The sequence below is a fragment of the Oryx dammah genome, unplaced genomic scaffold (assembly GCF_014754425.2).
Source record: "Oryx dammah isolate SB20612 unplaced genomic scaffold, SCBI_Odam_1.1 HiC_scaffold_21, whole genome shotgun sequence".
In the NCBI taxonomy this organism is placed as follows: Eukaryota; Metazoa; Chordata; class Mammalia; order Artiodactyla; family Bovidae; genus Oryx; species Oryx dammah.
This window is the reverse complement of record NW_024070205.1, coordinates 11,134,882-11,155,953: the sequence shown is the minus strand read 5'-3', so window position 1 is coordinate 11,155,953 and position 21,072 is coordinate 11,134,882. Positions and strand designations below refer to the sequence as shown.

At 40.7% G+C, this 21,072-nt stretch overlaps 1 pseudogene; it reads left to right on the top strand.

Annotated features, from left to right (window-relative positions):
* The window catches only part of LOC120880433, a 92,715-nt pseudogene extending 90,988 nt beyond the window's left edge, over window positions 1–1,727 (top strand).
* The last annotated feature ends 19,345 nt before the right edge of the window (window positions 1,728–21,072 follow it).

Below are 21,072 nucleotides of genomic sequence, written 5' to 3'. Positions count from 1 at the left end.
ATTGTGCGGTAGTCTGAGCATTCTTTGGCATTGCCTTTCTTTGGAATTGGAATGAAAACGGACTTTTCCAGTCCTGTGGCCACTGCTGAGTTTTCCAAACTTGCTGGCATCTTGAGTGCAGCACTTTCACAGCATCATCTTTCAGGATTTGAAACAGCTCAACTGGAACTGGAATCCCATCACCTCCACTAGCTTTGTTCATAGTGATGCTTTCTAAGGCCCACTTGACTTCACATTCCAGGATGTCTGGCTCTAGCTGAGTGATCACACCATCATGATTATCTGGGTCATTAAGATCTTTTTTGTATAATTCTTCTGTGTATTCTTGCCACCTCTTCTTAATATCTTCTGCTTCTGTTAGGTCCATACCATTTCTGTCCTTTATCGAGCCCATCTTTGCATGAAATGTTCCCTTGGTATCTCTAATTTTCTTGAAGAGATCTCTAATCTTTTCCATTCTGTTGTTTTCCACGATTTCTTTGCATTGATCGCTGAAGAAGGCTTTCTTATCTCTTCTTGCTATTCTTTGGAACTCTGCATTCAGATGCTTATATCTTTCCTTTTCTCCTTGGCTTTTCACTTCTCTTCTTTTCACAGCTATTTGTAAGGCCTCCCCAGACAGCCATTTTGCTTTTTTGCATTTCTCTTCCATGGGGATGGTCTTGATCCCTGTCTCCTGTACAATGTCACGAACCTCATTCCATAGATCATCAGGCACTCTATCGGATCTAGGCCCTTAAATCTATTTCTCACTTCCACTGTATAATCATAAGGGATTTGATTTAGGTCATACCTGAATGGTCTAGCGGTTTTCCCTACTTTCTTCAATTTGAGTCTGAATTTGGTAATAAGGAGTTCATGATCTGAGCCACAGTCAGCTCCTGGTCTTGTTTTTGTTGACTGTATAGAGCTTCTCCATCTTTTGCTGCAGAGAATGTAATCAATCTGATTTTGGTGTTGACCATCTGGTGATGTCCATGTGTAGAGTCTTCTCTTGTGTTGTTGGAAGAGGGTGTTTGCTCTGACCAGTGCATTTTATTGGCAAAACTCTATTAGTCTTTGCCCTGCTTCATTCTGCATTCCAAGGCCAAATTTGCCTGTTACTCCAGGTGTCTCTTGACTTCCTACTTTTGCATTCCAGTCCCCTATAATGAAAAGGACATCATTTTTGGGTGTTAGTTCTAAAAGGTCTTGTAGGTCTTCATAAAACCGTTCAACTTCAGCTTCTTCAGATTCCATAAATCTAGTTCAAACAAATAGATCATAGAATACAAATAAAATAAATAGATGAAGAAATGCATACATCGTCCAAAGAGATGATGAAGGCTGAGGACATGGAGGGATGTTAGAGGACACCTTTGAAAGCATAGATGATCAAAGAGAAATGGAAGAAGCAGCAGAAATGGAAATTGACAAATTTCTATTTGAAGTTACAGCAGGGGCCTTGAGCAAAGCAAAATTGGTAAATGATCAATGCTGTTATGGAGCCTGAATCTCCAGAAATGATGGCCACCTCAGAAGATAAAGAATGGGAAGAGGCCCTGGAGGCCATGCCTCCCAGTTGGTTGTGCTTAGCAGCTAGGGGCCACCTGTTGGACCTCAGGCTTTTCTCATGGCCCACCTGCTGGGCGTACATAGACTCCTCTGATGCAGCTACCGTTTTATGTATCTCTTGCATTATACCTCTGTTGATGAGGCATTGCATTCTGGAGAAGATGCTCTGCTAATATCACTTCACTCTCTGCAGAAGTCTTGTGATCTCAACTGGACTCTTCTTATGAGAAATGGTGTGATAAATGCATCATTTTTAGGACTACAAATAGAAGTATCTTTTTAGAGGACAAGAAAAGAAATCTGTCTTCTCATAAAGCACTTTTGAGAATAGAACTCATTGCCTGAATGTTAAGGACTCTATTTTTTTGTATGTGAAACACTGTATGCTGCTGCTGCTGCTGTGTTGCTTTAGTCAGGTCTGACTGTGCAGCCCCACAGACAGCAGCCCAGTAGGCTCCTCCATCCCGGGGATTCTCCAGTCAAGAATACTGGAGTGGGTTGCCATTTCCTTCTCCAATGCATGCATGCATGCATGCTAAGTTGCTTCAGTCATGTCTGACTCTGTGAGACCCTATGGACAGCAGCCCACCAGGCTCCTCCATCCACAGGATTCTCTAGGTAAGAATACAGGAGTGGGTTACCATTTAAAACACTGTATAAATAGACTTTAATAAATTTTTGCTCTAACACTAGGAAAAAAAAATTAGAGTTTTCTATGTACAATCTCCTCATTCATTATTGGTCTGTTTAGATTTTCTGTTTATCCATTGTTTGGTTTCAGTAGGTTGTATGTGTCTGGCAATTTATTTATTTCTCCCAGGTTTTAAAAAGATAAATAAATGTTGGTTTACAAGACAGAGAAAGGGGAGAAGATATCAGAAGCATTGCAGGTAAGGATAAAAAGTTAAGCAAAGGTGTGGATCATGGTGGCATGGAATAGCATGGTAAACGACAGAGATAAGAGGTGTGTAAAGTTTCCTGTGCTGCTGTTGCTGCTGCTGCTAAGTCGCTTCAGTCATGTCTGACTCTGTGCGACCCCATAGACGGCAGCCCACCAGGCTCCCCCGTCCCTGGGATTCTCCAGGCAAGAACACTGGAGTGGGTTGCCATTTCCTTCTCCAATGCATGAAAGTGAAGTGAAAGTGAAGTTGCTGAGTCACGTCCAACTCCTTGTGAACCCATGGACTGCAGCCTACCAGGCTCCTCCGTCCATGGGATTTTCCAGGCAAGAGTCCTGGAGTGGGATGCCATTGCCTTCTCCAAAAGTTTCCTGTGAGGAGGACACAAAAGTGTGGACATAAGTTTGGTGAGAAAGGTCTAGAGAAGAGAATGGATATACCAGTTAGGAGGTTTGAACTTTATCTCAAGGGCAATGGACGTTTGTTAGAGGGTTTTAAGCACAAAAGAGGTTTAAATAGAACTACTTTTTGTGTTGTTGTTAAGGAAGATCTCAGTTGATGATTGTATTCGGGGATTTTTGACGCGATCAATATCAGAGTAGGCGGTGTTTCAAGGAGAGGAAAACAGTGGGAAGAATGTGGGACAGCTAGAGATCAGAAAGAGCATGGTTCACACAAAACTGCTTCGAGCAAAGCGGCCACACCAGGAGTTCCAAAGAGAAACGATTAGGGTCAGGCTGCAGCAGGGAGCATAGAGGGGGGAAGAGACACAGAGAACTTGAAAAGACAGAGTGCCCGCGCTGGCTGGATATGTGGGTGAGTGCGGGGGGTCCGTGACTCCCAGTTCAGCCGGGGTGACTGGAGGGTGCTTATACCACTCCTGACGATAAAAGAGCTGGCACACGAAGCAGATTTTGTCAGGGGAATTTGATCGGAGCAGTTTGTTACAGGTTGTTTGGAGATGCTTGTGGAACACTAGGCTGAGATGGTTCAGCAGGCAGAATGCAGTTTAGAAATGAGGTTTGATATAGAAATGGCAACGCTCTCCTCAATAGCACAGAGACCAGGAGAAGTTCAGGGAGTAAAAGCTATTACCTGGGGGAAATCTCCCTCAATGTATGGTGAAATAAAATCAGTACTAAAAAATAAAAATCCTGGGATAGAGGGAGGGTGTCAGTACTTACAAATCAGTCAGGAGAAGAGTCAGAGAAGAAACTGCTAGAATTCTACGTGTTTGACTGGAGACTTAAAGGAATGAAAAGTCAACAGAGAGAGGGAGAGGTGAGAAGTCCAGCAGAGGTAAATACTGTATGTGAAGAGTGGATGGAATACTGTATGGAATTGGATGAAGAATAGTTAGAGGGGTTGAGCTCATACTGAAGGACAGACTGTGAATCCCAGGAAACTGGAGGAAAAGGAGCAAATTGTGGAGGGGACAGGGAAGACTCCAGAATGAATTATAGACTCAAGGCTAAGAATTCCCACCTGTTAACCTTGGTTTTCTCAGTAGAGACAAATTGATTTGCTGAAAGAGGAAGGTTGATGGTGGCAAAGAAATAAGAAAATGGGTAAAGGGGAAGAATAGCAACTTAGGGAACTGGGAGAGGACTTGACCGTATATAAGAATAACAGAGAAATGGAGGGATTTAAAAGAGTCCTGTGTCCCTCCTAATTTCCTGAGGGAAAACATGTTTCTAACTGTCAGAAAAAGAATAAAAATTTCCAAAATACATGAAATCAGCTAAATAAATTGTGAAACAGTGATTATATTTTATTTTAATGAAGTATGAATGCTTACTGAGTTTTTAATATAAAAAAATAATAATAATAAAAGCCAAGCTAACGAAACATTGGGACTAGAATTGCTAGGGTTCAAAGGTCAAAGATGAGGGAAAGGACTTGCATAGTCCATGAATAAAAATCAATTTTATGGTATCCCTCTGACAAATAAACAGGCAAAAAATATCTCATGCCCAAGTTAAATAGACTGCACTGCTATGCTTGCAGCAAGATAGATTTTCAGGCCACAAATTTGAGGTGACATACATTTAAACAGTTGTGGGCGGGTTTAGCAGCTCAGCCCATAAGATCAGTGTCAGATGGTAGATGGCCAATCTGACCCAAAGCAGAGGAGTTTTGTGCCCTGTGTAGCAGAAGGACAGAGCAGAGGGCCCGTCCCTGGAGAAGCAGCTGAGCCCTAAGTGGAAGGCCAGTGTCCAACTAAGAAGAGCTTTGGATCAAAATCTCCAACTTCTTTTTCCTAGTAAAACAGACAATGTTCTGGTCAGTCTAATCAAGATGAAAAGATAGAAATTAAACATCAATCATCAATTTAAGACACTCTTTGTAACCTTGTTATAGACATGCACCACACAAACTCTGGGAGATGGCGAGGGACAGGGAGGCCTGGCGTGCTGCATTCCATGGGGTTGCAAATGTGAAGGAGGTCACTCAGCCATGTCCGACTCTTTGTGACCCCATGGACTATACAGTCCATGGAATTCTCCAGGCCAGAATGCTGGAATGGGTAGACTCTCCCTTCTCCAGGGGGTCTTCCCAACCCAGGGATCAAACCCAGGTGTCCGGCATCGCAGGTGGATTCTTTACCAGCTGAGCCACAAGGGGTCGTGAATAATTGGACACAACTTGGTGACTGAGCAACAACAATGATATGATTTAAAATTTCTCTCTGAAACCAACAGCCAATACTTACAATACTTAAAAGTAAAATAGCGACATCCCCAGGGGCTCAGCGGTGAAGAATCTGCCTGCAACGCAGGAGACGCAGGAGACAGGGGTTTGATCCCTGAGTCAGGAAGATTCCCTGGAGGCAGGCATGGCAACCCATTCCAGTATTCTTGTTTGGAGAATCCCATGGACAGAGGAGCCTGGTGGGCTACATAGGGTCGCAAGTAGTCAGAAGCAACTGACCAACCATGCCTGCAAAAGTAAAATAGCAGCAGAAATATTCTTCTTAAAGGTAAGACCAAGAAGGATAACATTATAGCTATTGATTTTATGCTATTCAGAAGTTACAGCCAATGGAAAAGGGCAGAAAAGAGAAATAAGAAATACAATTATTGGAGAAGAAAGAAAAATTATTATTTACAGACAGTATTTCTATCTAGAAAACTCACGAGAATAAATTTTAAAGTTATTTGAGCTAGTTGGAGAGTTTAAAAAGGTGATCAGTAACAAAAATTAACACAGAAAAATTTACTAGATTCCAGAAATTATCAGTTAAAACAGCACAATGGAAAAAGTTCTGCCCACCAGAGTAGCAGAAGTTATAATATCCAGGAATAAATTTAATAAAAGCTCTGTTAGAACTACATGAAAAACAATTGGAAAATTTTACTGAGAGATGTTAAAAAGACTTAAATAAGTTGATGCTGCTGCTGTTTTCATGATTAGTGAAATGAGTGAAGTCACTCAGTTGTGTCCAATTCTTTGCGACCCTCTGGACTGTAGCCTCCCAGGCTCCTCTGTCCATGGGATTTTCCAGGCAATAATCCTGGAGTGGATTGCCATTTCCTTCTCCAGGGGATCTTCCCAACCCAGGGATCGAAGCTGGGTCTCCTATATTGTAGACAGATGCTTTACCGTCTGAGCCACCAGGGAAGTCACTAGAAGAGCCTAAAAATATCAATAGTCCCCAATTCGATGTATTTATACACAAATCCCCAATTATGTTCCAAATCTAGTTAAAATTATGACCTTACCTACATACATGAGCTTATTCTTATAAAAGTCAAGGGGCGGGGCAGGGGAGAACTGAAAAAAAATGAGAGGGAATTTGTACCATCAGAAAGCGATAACTTATACATGTACGTTTGTATATTCATAGATAGAGATAGAACCAGAAATAAACTCTAGTACAATTAAGAACTTAGAATATGGTAAAGTTGACATTTAAATGGGTGAGAAAATGGTGGATTACCCACTAGATGGGACAAGATAAATGGCTGACTACTGGATTTACAGCCTCTACTAGACCAGTGTTGAGTGCCTGCTTCGTTTGCCAGGCTCCCCTTCCTCCTGAGCTGCTGTCCCTCATCTAACAGTCCAGCTCCCCCAGGCTTCCAGGCACAGCCTCCATTGCTCTTTCTGCTGCACAAAACCATAGAGGTTCTAGCAGACATGTAAGACTTAGCTGAGTCCATGGAGCCCAGACTTCCCAGCAGCTGCCCGGAATGTCTGCATAATGCAACTCAGAAGCACAAACCTTGACTATCAAAAGAAAGGAGCCGGAGAATTGACAGATCAGGTCCTTTCTCCTCACGCCCCCCCCACCCCACCCCCCCCCACACACTGGACTCATAGATGGCTTCGTCAGCCTCTCTGCTGACATCCTGCATCTGGAATATGGCAGTGTTTTCCTCTGAAACTGTTGCTGTCCTGGTAACAAGGCACCACCTTTGATTTTCTTTCTTCTTTCCCCTCTTCACTTCCTCATTTTCCTTTTCTCACTCTTGATGCCCTGGGATCCCTCTCCCCGCAAACCTCGAATATGTAAGCTTTTCCTCAGGCTCTGCTTGGCAAGGAACTGGGGCTCAGACACATTCCTTCTTCACATGTCATCCTAAAATACATCCTAGATGGATTAGAGCATGACAACATAAAAATAGTGCATAAAAGATGAAACAGAAAACTTTAGTGTATCTGCTTATAAAGATGTAAGTTATGGAGGTATGGAAAATCTTTCTAATCTAAGAATATGATAGATTTGACTTCATAGAGTCTTAAACTTTTGCAGAAGTATTGTAAACAAAATAAACAAACAAGAAAATATTAATGCCTTAAACAGAAGTAGGTTAACATGTATTAATAGATTGGTATAGGTTAATATGTAAAAAGCACTTAACTACATTTTTAAAATCTTATCAGGAAAAAATAGACCAAGAATTTGAACAAGTAATCCACAAAGAAACACAAAGGATTGAAAAGCATATAAAAAAAAATTCGGCTTACTAAAATCAAGGAAATACAGATGAAAACAACAATAATTTATTATTTTCCTCTAACAGATTTGCTAAGATTAAAACCAAAGGCAGTGGCCCGAATCGGGGAGGGTGCAATCATGCTTTCACAAACTACTGGGAGGTCTGTAATTTGGTACATTCTTTTTAGAAATACATATCAAAAGCTTTAAATTTTTTCTTATCCTTTAAACTAATAAATCCACATATAAAAGTTTATCTTAAGGAAATGATCAGAGGTCCAAGACTTATGTTGAAAGACATTTAGAGCAATATGACTTTTTATTGTTGTCGTAAATAGCTGGAAACAAGACAAATACCAAAGAAAGGGACTGGATAAATAGATTTTTGAGTGTTAATAAGATGGAATTCTCTTCACTTATTTCATATTTTCATATATGAAAAGTTTGTGGGAAAATGCCCTCCACATACACTGAAATATGAAAAACTGCTTATAAAATAATGTAAAATAAAGATTTAAGTATTTAGAAAAACCCAAAGAATTTACACAGTAACATCTTCTCCAAGACAAAGCAAAACTAAACTCAACAGGATCTTTGGAATGTTTAGAAGCACAAACATTAAAAAAAAAATAATGAATGAATCACTAAGTGTGTTTTTTCTAGAATAATTTTTGCTAATTTCTTAATCATAAAATATTATTTTAAAACTATTTTGAGCCATAGACCTAATTGTAAAACATGAAACTATAAAAATTCTAGAATAAAACATAAGATAAAATCTATAGGAACTTGAGACAAGAGAAGATTTCTTAGGACATAAAAATCTCAAACCATTTTACAATTTTAGAATAAAAAATGACAACTGGACTTTATTAAAATTTTGCTCTTCAAAATATACTTTTAAGAAATAAAGAAAGCAAGCCACAATGAAACAAAATATTTTCAATGCATATTTCTCACAAAAAGTTTATCTAGAATAGATGAAGAATCCTTATACCTCAATAAGAAGATAACCCAGTTTTGAAAATAGGCAAAATATTTAAACATACAGTTTAAAGAAGATATACAAATGGCCTAAGCAGTGAAAATAAGATCAAAACCATCAGTTATCATGGAAATGCAAATTAAACTACACACCCACTAGAATGAGGCTTCTCTGGTGGATCAGTTGGTAAAGAATCTGCCTGCAATACAAGAGACCTGGGTTTGATCCCTGGGTCAGGAAGATCCCCTGGAGAAGGAAATGGCAACCCACTCCAGTATTCTTGCCTGGAGAATCCCATGAAGAGAGGAGCCTGAGGAGGCTGACAGGCTACAGTCCATGGGATCAAGAGTCAGACACGACTGAGCTATTAAACTACCACCAGCAGCAGCCATTAGAATTGTTGGCAAGTATGTGGAACAGGCAAAACTCACATGCATCGCTGTGAGAATATAAAATGATGTCACCACTTTGAAAAACTGTCCATTTGTTTAAAAGTTAAACATATTTCTACCATACCACCAGCCATTCTACTCCTAAGAAGTAATTTAGAAGAAGTATTTACCCAAAAGAAGTAAAAATATATATCCATACAAAATATTGTGTGCCTAGCACTTTATTTGAAATAAAGCCCTAGACTGGAAATAATCCAATATCCATCGACAGGTGAATAAATAAGCAAATAGATGTATATTTATACAATAATGGTCAAGTGGACCTTAGGAAGCATTACTGTAAATAAAGCTAGTGAAGGTGTTGGAATTCCAGCTGAGCTATTTCCAATCTTAAAAGATGATGCTGTTAAAGTGCTGCACTTGATATACCAGCAAATTTGAAAAACTCAGCAGTGGCCACAGGACTGAAAAAGGTGAGTTTTCATTCCAGTCTCAAAGAAAGGTGATGCCGAAGAATGTTCAAATTACTGTACAACTGCACTCATTTCACATGCAAGCAGTTTCATGGATACATATATTTGTCAAAACTCATAGAATTGTACACTTTAAATGGATTTAGTTAATAACATGTAAATTATAGGTCAATAAAGTTACTTAAGATTCTTTCTGCATTCCTAGCTGACTGAGATCTACTCAGTCTTGATTACTCTTTTGCTTATTACCTCTTCTCCTACTTATTATATTGCTAGAATAGACTTAGGGATACAGTTACAAATGCTTCTGTGCATGTGTGTGTGTGTGAGAGAGAGAGAGAGGCAGAGACAGAGATGAGAAAGAAGAGACTGAAGATTCCAAAATGCTGGGGGGAGAGGGGTTGGTAAAGAGAAAGTTCCAGAGGTGTGGAATCCAGAGGACAGGTAGAGGTATGGGACTTAGCAAGTGAAAATAGGATATTGGGAAATTTGAACTGAACTCATGAGAGTCTCAAGTAGCCTTGTCCAATAACCTCAGATGTTCTACAAATGAAGAATAATATCATCTGAGAGATGGTCCTGGATGGGCTGATAGTTGAGGAGAGTGCTTGCACTATAGAAGTCAGTAAGAAATGAAAAACATTAAACTGAAATACGGGAGGGTCAATGGAAGTGCAGGTAACTCCAGGACAAAGGGAAGCTTCTTCTACTCTCTGTGGGCTTTTAGACCCCGTCTTCTACGATGTCCATGAGGGAGAGTGCAATGCTGACCATTGATTATCATCCCACCTTAATTTCTCAAATCCGAACTTCACAAATATTTGTCAACTTCCTTGACTTTCAAAGTGAAGAAATTAGGAAATGGAGTTTCTTCTGCCCTGATTATTGATAGGTCTTTGTCTGATTTTCTTAAGAATCACCATATGTGGTCTCTTTCCAGCTGATGGAGGTGTGATACTCATGATGTAGATCCATCTCCAGTAAGTAGCATGCTCGATCTTTCCTTGTAAAAGGAATGCATTATTTTGCATATAACAAGTCTATTGACATCCTTTGCTTTCTACTGGCATGGTAAAGATGTAGTCCTAGTTCTACTAAGGACTACATTTTCACCTACTAATCGGGTTGTGAGTTTGGAACTGTAGCTAAGAAGATCCGTGCCAAGTAAATGTATTATAATGACTTTGGTCTGTATCATCAGTCTTAGATAATTGTACCACAGCTGACATGACTTCCTTCCAGAGGCAGACTGTTGGAATGAATGACATAATAATGCCATGATTAATCTGACCTAGCCCTCATGGGAGGGTGAAGAGGTACAAATCCACAGGCTGCTATAACTAATGTCAAATGATCCATCAACAAGGCATTTGTGGGTAAAGCATCAATCCTAAAACACACTGTTAAAAATAACGCCTGGTGGAAATAAGTATGTAGCCCTCTAGACCCTGATAAAGAGGGCAATTAACATTATAAGCAGGGCTTACTTCTGATATTTTAATTTGGGATTTGAGAATTGAGATTGCTGATCCTCATCATTGCATCATTCTTGAGAATACAGAAAGACCCCCCGCACCTTATATTTTTCAAACCTATGTTGAAACTTACATATGATTTTGCTGAATGATACTTTGCAAATATTAGTAACCAATCTCTGTGTGGTCAATTGTGTATTTGATTAACCTGAGTTGCCAAGATAGCAATGAAAAGAGCACTCTTACTATTTTTTGATGTTTTATTTCTGATCATGATTGTAGAAGAACTGAAAAAAATGGCTTCAGGAGAGAATAATTAGGAGGCTAATTAATTAAGGTCTGTTTATAGTTTTGTTTTCAAGGCATTTATTGGTCTTAACTATAAGATTCTATTTTCATTGAAGATATTAGGGATGATGAAGGGATAGTGAGGTAAGCAAGTAAAGGCACATTTTGATAGCTGGGAGAGCAGGAGTATGGGGCCCTGCCAAGCTGACTGTACTCTATCCTTCTTTCAAAACTAAGAATGAGATTGAAAATTCCAAAATACTAGGGATTAATAGGAAAAATATCCCAAGGGTCCCTAGAGGCATAGGATTAAGACACACATGGGAGAATAAGGCTTGGAAAGCTCTGTTTGGAGGGTTTTAAATGCATTACATTTATTCTCGCAGCTCTATGAGACACTATTACTATTGCTTCTATTTTTCAGGTAAGAACACTGAGGCCCAGAGAGAAAATAGGGGCATATTCACAAAGCTAGTAAATGGAGGAAGAAGAATTTTCATCTGTACAATGTGAGCTGGAACTCTCTTAGGTATGTTATGCTTCCTTCAGTTCAGTTCAGTCGCTCAGTCGTGTCCGACTCTTTGCGACCCCATGGATCGCAGCACGCCAGACCTCCCTGTCCATCACCAACTCCCAGAGTTCACTCAGACTCACGTCCATCGAGTCAGTGATGCCATCCAGCCATCTCATCCTCTGTTGTCCCCTTCTTCTCCTGCCCCCAATCCCTCCCAGCATCAAAGTCTTTTCCAGTGAGTCAACTCTTCTCATGAGGTGGCCAAAGTACTGGAGTTTAAGCTTTAGCATCATTCCTTCCAAAGAAATCCCAGGGTTGATCTCCTTCAGAATGGACTGGTTGGATCTCCTTGCAGTCCAAGGGACCCTCAAGAGTCTTCTCCAACACCACAGTTCAAAAACATCAATTCTTCGGCGCTCAGCCTTCTTCACAGTCCAACTCTCACATCCATACATGACTACTGCAAAAACCATAGCCTTGACTAGACAGACCTTTGTTGGCAAGGTAATGTCTCTGCTTTTGAACATGCTATCTAGGTTGGTCATAGCTTTTCTTCCAAGGAGTAAGTGTCTTTTAATTTCATGGCTGCAATCACCATCTGCAGTGATTTTGGAGCCCTCCAAAAAATAAAGTCTGACACTGTTGTTTCTCCATCTATTTGCCATGAAGTGATGGGACCAGATGCCATGATCTTCGTTTTCTGAATGTTGAGCTTTAAGCCAAGTTTTTCACTCTCCTCTTTCACTTTCATCAAGAGGCTTTTTAGTTCCTCTTCACTTTCTGCCATAAGGGTGGTATCATCTGCATATCTGAGGTTATTGATATTTCTCCCGGCAATCTTGATTCCAGCTGGTCCTGTCCCTTCATGGCAAATAGATGGGAAACAGTGGAAACAGTGGCAGACTGTTATTGAAGGAATTTTACATAAAAACATATGCGGAGGTTTGGCCCATTAATTGTTCTGTTTTAGTCAAAGAGTGTCATGAGGAGGTGGTGTGGGGTGTAAAGGTGGGTAAGGTGCTCACTTGACTTCATACTTTTTGGTACATCTTGCTGGATTAACCTCCACAAAACCATACTTAATCGTGTATTTGGTTAACGAATACTTGCAAATTTATATCCTTTTTCCAGTCACATAAAATGAAGAAATTTTCAGTATTCTCTTCATTGAATTTGACATTTTGTATACCATAAAGAAGTTAGTTCTATGAGAGCAGATTTGTATTTTAATTTTTTTTTTTTTTTTGCCTTTTAGCATGTTTGTCTCTTGCTTGGAACTTTGGGAAGACCATCTGAGGGCTTCAATAGTTGATAAAAGCAAGCTAAAGCAAATAATCACCTTCTGGTACTTCTTTCCACATATTCTAATTTTTTAATGGAGAAAATGCATTCTTAAATTAAATATGCATAATAAGGAATACTAATAATAAGAATAAAGTGGAATATGTGAGAATGAGTCTAGTGTTGTAAGCAAAATGCATTTGATTTGCAAAGGATAAAAGCTGGCTTGAATTAGTAAGAATCAGTGCAAAAAAAGAAAAGCCTCGTAATGTTCATAAATTGTCCATAATTGTATGGATTTTAAATATAAAAGTTGGCAGTGGCAAAAAGCTAAAAGCCATTAGGAGAGATACCATTGTGCAATGTACTAGGAGCAGCAAGTCACAATCTTATGAAAAAAAATGCTCCCTAGAGTTTTCTAAAATTTTGATAACCATACTTGAGACTTATCTTGATGTTTATTACAATGCCTGCATTGTTCGGCATGGCATGGCCTAATGCATATATGAATCATATTTGAAAAGAGCTACTAATTAACATGAATAGTCTTCTTCTGTGAAGGTCGTTTATTGCAAAGTTCATCCCCGCCCCCCACCACTGTTTTTTCCCCCAGCTGACTATCACTAAAGGAGTCCTCAACAACAGCCATTAGTTTAAGAGACTAGTCTGTTTTCTCTCTGACATTGGGTCATAGTTTTAAAGAGTCTTTTTCTCCTGCCAAGGAGCTATAAAAAATAGTATTTAAAAGTAAGAGAGGTAGAAAAGAGAAAACAATCTTTCTGTTATTGAGCAGTACATCCACTCCTTAAGTTTTATTTTCTCATCAACTTCTTGTTATAGTGTTGAAAGATTATTTAGCAAAACTGTTAGACATAATCTCAGATGAAATCAGTGAATTGTTCTTTGAAAACTGACTTGCCAATTCTTCTCTAGGATTCACTGGGATGGTCCCTGAACTGTTTTCCAAATAAATAAAAGCGTCTGGGGACTTTGTTCTACTGTTCTGCCCTGGAGGAACTTCCAGAACGTTTCACCACTCAGTTTTGGGTGCAGTAGGTATTTTTGGCTTAGGTGTTTCAAGCAACTTAGCCAAGATGCAGGGATTCCCAAGGGCTGTTGGGAATATTACCCAATGCTGAAAATGTCTCTAAGTTAAATACTTTTGCGTAGAGCTTTGTCTCCATTTGTGATGGTTAATTTTACATATCACCTTGGCTAGGTTATGGTTGCCGTTGTTCAGTTGCTCAGTTGTGTCCAACTCTTTGCAACCTCACGGACCGCCACAAGCCAGGCTTCCCTGTCATTCATCATCTCCCTGACCTTGCTCAAATTCATGTCCACTGAACTAATGATGCCATCCAACCATCTTGTCCTCTGTCATCCCCTTCTCCTGCCTTCAAACTATGCCAGCATCAGGGTCTTTTCTAATGAGCTGGCTCTTCATATCAGGTGACCAAAGTATTGGAGCTTCAGCTTCAGCCCCAGTCCTTCTGATGAATATTCAGGACTGATTCCTTTAGGACTGACTGGTTTGATTGATTCCTTTAGGTTTTGGTACCCAGTTTGTTTGATCCAACTCCAGTCTAAATGTTGCCATGATGAATTTTTTTTAATGGGATTCATATTTAAGTCAGTAGATTCTGAGTAAAGCAAATTATCCTTAAAAATGAGGGTGCTACTGCTGCTGCTAAGTCGCTTCAGTCGTGTCCGACTCTGTGCGACCCCATAGATGGCAGCCCACCAGGCTCCCCCGTCTCTGGGATTCTCCAGGCAAGAACCCTGGAGTGGGTTGCCATTTCCTTCTCCAGTGCATGAAAGTGAAAAGTGAAAGAGAAGTCGCTTAGTCGTGTCTGACTCTTAGCGACCTCATGGACTGCAGCCTACCAGGCTCCTCCGTCCATAGGATTTTCCAGGCAAGAACACTGGAGTGGGGTGCCATTGCCTTCTCCGAAAAATGAGGGTAGGCCTCATCCAATCAGTTGAAGATCTTCGGAGCAAAGACTGAGGTTTCCCAAAGAAAGAATTCTGCCTCAATATTAAAACGTGGAAACTCTGCCTGATTTCAAAACTTGCCAATTTTGGGCTCAAGACTGTAATACTTATTCCTCCCTAAATTTCCCTGATGACCTGTTCTACTGACTTGCTAGCCCCCACAAACAAGTGGGTCAATTCCTTAAAATAAATTTATCTATCTATCTCCACCCTAATGATTCTCTTTCTGTGGAGAACCCTGAATAATCCTACATACCATTTAAGTAAAATTAGTTGTAAGTTTATAGTATAAAACATGTTCTCTTAACTGCTTGACCTGTAAAATAGAACTGGATTTTAAGCCAGGTTTTCATGATGTAACAAAGTGATTAAAGAGCTTTAATCAAAGTGATTAAAGTGATCACAATCACCACATTGTGATTTTGTCTACATGATACCAGACACCCTATTTGATAAATACATAAGTCATTTTTACTCATAAATCTGGTTTGAATAAGTCTGTAAGAATTTGTCAACTGTGTGCAGTTTTTGATATCTGAAGAGGCCAGGGAAGCATTGTGTAGCTTTATTGGAAAGGGATGGATCAACCCAGTGAAGCTTGGTTTTTGAAAAGAAGCTGTTCTTACACTGCATTTGTAATATATACCTTTTTATGTTAAGTTTTGAACTGTGTGTTTTAAAAGTTGAAGTTAAATAAAAGGCATCTTAATAGTCCCTTTAGCCCACACTTCATTGCCACTCTCCTACTACCAGTTAGCCACTGAAAGGGGTAAGATATGGTCAGTAGAGGGGATGCAAGCCTTCAGATACCACCTTCCCCATTCATGGAGTCAGTCTTCAAAATCATTGTTTATTGATGGCTCATCACATATGAATGAATGTCTTACTCAGCTCAACAACAGAAATTTGTTTGCTTACAGTTCTGGAAATTGGAAAGTTCAAGAGCAAGGACTCACAGGGTTTGTTTTCTTTTGAGGACTCTCTTTCTGGCTTGCAGACGGCCGCCTTTTTGCTGTGTTCTCATATGGTTTTTCTTCAGTGCGTGTATGTGGAAAGACCCCACTCTTATGATCTCATTTCACCTTAATTACCTCCTAAAGGTGCTGTCTCCAAATACAGTCATACTGGGGCTTAGTACTTCAACACATGAATTTGGTGCAGGGGGTTTACAGTTCAGTCCACAGCAACAAGGCTCTCTGTTTTGTACTCAAGGCATTTCTTTACCAAGCACTCTTCTGAGACTACAGTGTTGTAGGGGGGATTGAGCAAGTGTACAGAGGTCTACACCTTGAGTCTGAATGTGATACTCAAAACAAGAGTCTACAACACTGTAAGGGATGGGGCGGTCACATCCAGCTGAAGGATCAGGAGAAGCTCCTGCCCTTGCATTAGGCACTGAGTTCAGTGCAGTTCAGTCACGTGCGACTCTTTGCAACCCATGGACTGCAGCACGCAGGACTTCTCTATCACCAGCTCTTGGAGAGTGCTCAAACTCATGTCCGTCGAGTCCCAGCCATACATGACTACTGGAACAACCGTAGCTTTGACTACACAGACCTTTGTCGGGTAGTGACAGGATGGAGAGAGGATTTGCATTTAAATGCTGGCGTAAGAAAAGCAGTTGGGGAAGACCATGAGAATGGACATGATCAAAGGAGATGGTTGGTTTCGGCTGTCTGGAGCTTCCTGAAACATAGCAGGGATCGTACTAAGATGGATAGACCAGAGACCAGAGAGTGAGGCCAGAGAGCAGAGAGGCTGAAATTTCAAGGGACTCGATAGGGAGGCAATGGTGAGTCACTGAAAACTTCTGTCTTGGGTGGTGCTGGTTATTTTGTAAACCTCCTTTTACTGCTTCTGATGCACTGCCTCAGACATCCTTACTAGAGAAGTCTGACTTTATCATTAGGAAACTGATTTTTTCAACATCGGACCAGTCCCTTTCCTAATGGAAACTTGCCTGTGTGCAGAAACACGTCCATAAGGGATGAACCTGAGGGGGGTGGGAGGGCAGTCAAGCAGGAGGAAGTGAAGAGACTCTGAATGAAGTAGTTTCTTCAAATGAAGAGCAGCGAGATGTCGAGGTGTGTTTTCCTGTTTGGGAAGTTTAATTCTTCACGGTTTGCTTGGCTGTCAGAACGCTTCATGTTTTTATTTGTGAACAGACACGGTGATCATCCTTAAGACAAAACAGTCTGATGGCAGGTCCCTCGATGCCCGTGTTCAGAGCAGATGTTGCCATCAGAGGCGGGTTTTCAGTTCTCACCTCTGAGATGTAAACCTCATGAAGCAGCATCTCTCCTGCCCTCTTCATATTTCACATAAAACTTCCCTAAGATAATGTTGGAGGAAAGAAGTTGAACTAGACAAGATTTAATAGATGTATAGTTCTCTGAGACAGAGCCGTCATCAGCATTGAAGCAATTACTCATAGCTCATGAGATGATCAACATATGCAAACTCAACAGGGAAAGGAAAAGAAAAGAGATGAGAGGCGTATCCTTAGTTCATCAATACAGAACAGGTCTGTGGACTTAGAAGGTTTAGAAAATTTTAAACATTGTGCTGGGGGACCAGTGTATTCACATAGAAAATAGTATAAATGAAGGATTATGGAATTATATTCAATATTTTATGATAGCTTATAAGGGGAAAGAATCTGATATATATATATATCTGATATATCAGATTCTTGATATATACATATGACTGAATCACTTTGCTGTACACTAAAACTAACACAACATTGTAGATCAACTATACTTCAATTTAAAAAAAGGTTTATGGATCCAGTGCTGAGAAAAGTTTCTCTGTTCATGGGAAATGAATTTCTCTTGTCCCACTTCTCATGAAGGGGAGATCTCCTCTCCAGCACCCCTTATGTGAGGCCCTCTCACCTCTCCTTGACCTCTTCCACAGGCTGAAGTTCATACATTCCAACTTGTTGTTTGGGCTCTGTTGGAAATAACCTAAGTCTGGATGGCAGGGTGAAAATTGCATAAACAGTCACACTGACTCCAGGGAGATTCTTTTTTATGCAAACATCTGTTTCTTGGATTTGGCCAAGGTAAGGCCTAGGGGAAGGGGCAATTTCAATTGATGAAATAAGATCAAGAAGATGTTGCCTCTCTTGTGTTTTTCCCCCTGTTTCAGGGAGTATAAAGCCTGTGTCCCTCCAACATCACAGAAAGAGGGAACTCTTTCCAAGTTTCCTCTGCTATTGGGTTTATGCCCAATTCTAGCTCAGGTGAGAGCAAGTGAATGCGTTTTCTGGTACTTTGCTGTCCTACAGATGTAACCTGCTTTGAAAGGAACTCCAAGCATACATATAAAAATAGGAGCATAAGAATAAGTAGAGCAATCACAAATTTTTATTAAGCAGGTCCCACGTCCTTGCCTCTGGATAAGATACTAAAGTGTATGGTAGGAACTTCCATGGTGCTCCAGAGGTTAAGACTTCACGCTCCAAGTTCACGGGACATGGGTTCCATCCCTTGCAGGGGAACAAAGATCTCGAGTGCTGCACAGAGCATCCAAAAAAGAAAAGGAAAGGAAAAAAAGCGAAATATGGAGGAATTAAACCTTGCACATAGGAAGTTTAAAGTCTTAATAGGAAATTGAAGTAAAAACAGACAACCTATGATTCGGTGCTAAATTGCAGGGTACAGATATGAATAACTGTGGATATTTGTATAGGAGAAGACAGGGTGGACTCCTGAAGCTGGAGAAGGCTTCGCTCAGGCAGCAAGATCTAAGATGCTGAGAAGCTTGGAGCAGACAGAACCCAGGAAGAAGCAGTAGAGAAAACAGTGAGCCTCCAACAAAGGTTACTACGTCAGCAGACTGTCCATCCACTTGCTAAGAGCTGATTGTATGGGGCATTGTTATTCCCATTTACCAATGGGGCGATGAAACTTGGGGACAGGTAAGTAACAACAACAATAATAGCTAATACTCATTTAACACTTAACAAGTTCCAGGAACTGTCCTGGGTGCTTTGCATATTTTAAATTATTTAAGCCTCATAACAATCCTACCAGGTAGGTACTATGCTCATGTCCCGTTTAAGCAGGAGGAGACTGGAACACAGAGTAGTTAAGCAATTAGCCCAAGGTCGCAGAGGTAGTAAATGGTTGACCTGAGATGAAACCCAAGCCTCTCTCATCCTAAAGCCCACACAGTACAGTATGGAAGGTCCGAGGAGAGCAGCAGGGTGGTGAGTAAAATAATATTGGCCTTTGCAGGAGGGGTGAAGTCTCAGTGTTCGGGAGGGTGTGCTTGTGAGAGGGGAGGGAAGGTGAGCAGGCATTAGTCTCATTTTTAAACAAGTATTGGTTTTAACTCATGAAAGACCATGATGAATTTAAAATGCAAGTCCAAATACCAAAGTTCAGGGTATGCAGACCATTTCAGAACACCAACATTACATAAAATATGCATCAGCCCTTTGGGTTTCCCTGACAGCTCAGTTGGTAAAGAATCCATCTGCAATGCAGGAGACCCTGGGGGAAGATCCGCTGGAGAAGGGATAGGCTATCCACTCCAGTATTCTTAGGCTTCCCTTGTGGCTCAGCTGATAAAAAATCTACCAACAATGCAGGAGACCTGGGTTTGATCCCTGGGTTGGGAAGATCCCCCGGAGAAGGGAAAGGCTACTCACTCCAGTATTCTAGCCTAGAGAATTCCATGGAATGTATAGGCCATGAGTCACAAAGAGTCGGACACGACTGAGTGACTTTCACTTTGGTACAGAAGGAAACTCATTCAAATGTACGTCTCAAGACTTTGCAACAGTCCAGCCTTCCCCCAGGACCAGGGTCCCTGGAGAAGAGAGATACAAAAGCAGTGATGCCTCCCCACTGCTCTGCAGCTTCTGCTCTTATGAAGTACCTATTATTAGTTTCTAAAACATTCCTGAGGTCCTACACAGACTTAGATCCCTGAATTCCACGAAGATACAGGATTATGCGTGCTCTCTTTGCATCTCTTGGTAGACCAACCAACCAACCAACCTAATTGAAAAAAATACGTGACATCAGTTTGGTATTCAGAACAGGAAGAGAGAGAGAGAAGGAATCAGAGAGGATCCAGGCTGGTTTTTCTTTACCAAAATACCATCCCCTTATGGACACTGCATTGCTAAAATCCCATTAGTAATGATTTCATTCCTTTGGGTTTCTTTCTGTAATAAAGCCAACAAATTTTCTGATCTGAATGTATCTAATCCAGTTGTTTTAAGCATAGAGTCTTAAACAGAATAATTTATTTTTCTCACTTGAATTCTTAATTATATCCTCAGTAGGTAAGATAAAGGGTAAATTACCCTGGGGAAATCAGGTACCAATAAAAGAAGGGTTTCTCTGGTGGCTTAGCCTTTGCTGGGTTCTCCACCTTAGCCCCTGAGACACTGCTGCAGAGTCTCTGGGCTGTGGAACTTAGCATGAAGTCTTTCACATTGCACCTCACTTAACAAGCAATATCTGACTAACTTAACGGCTTAAGCATATAAGGTTTCATTTTTCTCATAAAAATGGATTTCTGAGGGGCAGTGGGCTGCCAGGGTTGGCTCAGTGGCTCAGAGATCTCAGAGCTAAGGTCTTTGTGAGTTTCTTGCTTTTAGTCTCATGATCTGAAGAAGGTTGCTTCAGCCCCAGACATCACATTTTTGCTCAGGGCAATAAGAAGATGGAAAAAAAGTGGCAGCCATTTCTGCTTCCTAAAAATCAAGAATCACCTTACCTGAAGTGAAGTGAAAGTCACTTAGCTGTGTCTGACTCTTTGCAATTCCATGGAACTCTCCAGGCTGGAAGCTGGAGTGGGTAGCCTTTCCCTTCTCCAGGGGTTGTTCCCAACCCAGGGATCAAATCAAGGTCTCCCGCATTGCAGGTGGATTCTTTACCAGCTGAGCCACAAGGGAAGCCCAAGAATACTGGAGTGGGTAGCCTTTCCCTTCTCCAGCGGATCTTCCCGACCCAGGAATCAAACTGGGCTCTCCTGCATTGCAGGCAGATTCTTTACCAACTGAGCTATGAGGGAAGCCCATCCTGAGAAATCTGTATGCAGGTCAAGAAGCAACAGTTAGAACCAGACATGGAACAAAGGACTGGTTCCAAATTGGGAAAGGAGTATGCCAAGGCTGTATATTGTCACCCTGTTAATTTAACTTCTATGCAGAGTACATCATGTGAAATGTTGGGCTGGATGAAGCACAAGCTAGAAACAAGATTATCAGGAGAAATATCAATAACCTCAGATATGCAGATGACACAACCCTCAT